The sequence below is a fragment of the Pseudochaenichthys georgianus genome, chromosome 7 (genome assembly GCF_902827115.2).
Source record: "Pseudochaenichthys georgianus chromosome 7, fPseGeo1.2, whole genome shotgun sequence".
Classification (NCBI taxonomy): Eukaryota; Metazoa; Chordata; class Actinopteri; order Perciformes; family Channichthyidae; genus Pseudochaenichthys; species Pseudochaenichthys georgianus.
Genome location: NC_047509.1, coordinates 41,720,143 through 41,722,116, shown reverse-complemented (window position 1 = coordinate 41,722,116; position 1,974 = coordinate 41,720,143).

The window sequence follows — 1,974 nt, the reverse complement described above, 5'->3', positions numbered from 1 at the left end:
ATTTATTTTCATCTATTTCCATCCCCTTACTTTTAAATGTCCTGGTGAGGAGGGCGGGACATGTTATGTTGAGTGGAGGCGGAGCCCTTGTACAAGCTGGAGGCTTCATGGAGTGAAATGGAGCAGAACCACATTTTAAGAAAACTTCTCTTTATGAATACAGCAACATTCTAATATTATCCCTAATACAACCTCACACAACTTAATATTGGGTTTCCTTATAGTGGTGTAAAATAATTATAAAAAAGACAAAGATCATGTTTTTAAAATTGTTTTATTATTTCCCCTCTTCAGAGAGACTTTCTTATAGTTAGTAAAAGTAATTACACATTAGTTCACAATCCATACAACTAAAAGAGAACATCCTTAGTTATCACTATTAAAACCTAAATAAGATATTTTTAAAATGAATATGAATACCCTCTTTGCAAGCAGATACTTCCTTGTAGTTAACAGTTTCACAAAAACTTTAAAAGAAACATCCTTAGCACGCACATATCATTTAAAACAAAACCTGAATCAAATCTAGAGAGGACAACTAAAAGTGTAAGGTTTCCTTTTTTTTAAAACTAACTCCACCCTCTTCCTTCGCCCCTCACAGAGAGTGTCTTAATTAACATATAGATTAACATCCCCTGCTTATCTCAATCCTCACATCAAAAGGCCAACTCAATTGTGCATGTGTGTGTGTGCGTGTGTGTGTGTGTGTGTGTGTGTGTGTGTGTGTGTGTGTGTGTGTGTGTGTGTGTGTGTGTGTGTGTGTATGTGGGTGTGTTAATTGTTCTTAAGGTAGGCGGAGCCCTTTGGAGAAAAGTGAGAGTCTTTTGCAGTCAAAAACAGGGGAAAGTCTGCCCCTTCCTCCCTGAGCCCGTCCTCCAACCCCCACGAACGCGTCCATGACCAAAAGAGGGCGCGAGATAAGTTTGTGCACAGATCTTTTGGCTGTACTCTGAACCCGGCCCAGATACTGCATTCGATTCTTGACTGGCGCTTCAGACGGATGGTGGTAAGTTGTTACACAGGCCTCTCGATGATTAAACCTTACCGAGACGTCTCTCGGCCATTTTTCTTTTTTGAAAAAGGTGACTTGGTAAGCTGAATTGTCTGTCTTTTTTTTTTTATTTAGTTTTGAGCATATCTCTATACACTCCTCTGCTGGCTCATAGCCTCAGGAGGGGTGGGGCAAAGGAGGGAGGCTGGGAGGGTAGGCACTTATACAGAGATTAACATCAAAGGGCATACATCAGAAGGCTAATTACACAACTCTGAGGGGCAGGGGTCAAATAACTTTAAAGAGACTGGCTTAATCAATACATCAAAGAACTAGACAACAAAAGGGACTGCCTGGGGCTTTTCACTCATATCTGATTACAAGGCTAATTATTCAACTCTCAGGGGCAAGGGTCAAATACCTTAACTTCATAGAGACTGTCTTAATCAATACATCAAAGAACTATACAACAAAGGGACTGCCTGGGCCATTTCAATCCTATCTGATTACAAGGCTAATTACTCAACTCTCAGGGGCAAGGGTCAAATACCTTAACTTTAAAGAGAGCACTTATACAGTACAGTACAGGGCCTTTCACTCCAATCTGATAACACACACATCAAAGAATGGGGGGCGGGACAATGGGAGGCGGGACTTAGCTCATTGGCCAATGGGAGACGGACTTATCTCATTTGCATAATTGGGGGCGTGTCCACCTGCCACTTTCTATGCATACTAATGTGACAAAAGCGGCATTGGTATAACTACAGATTAGGGTTTCCGTTAGCCGGTAATTACCGGTTTTTAGCACACAGGTACAATTTATAAAAAACCGGTAAATTCAAAACCTGACGGTCAAAATGTCTGGTAATAATTAGGGAGGCTCCGATCGATCGGCCGCCGGTCATTATCGGCCGATATTCACTCTTAATAGTTTGATCGGTGCTCTCTATAAAGGCCGATCAGGAGAGCTGGATCTGATC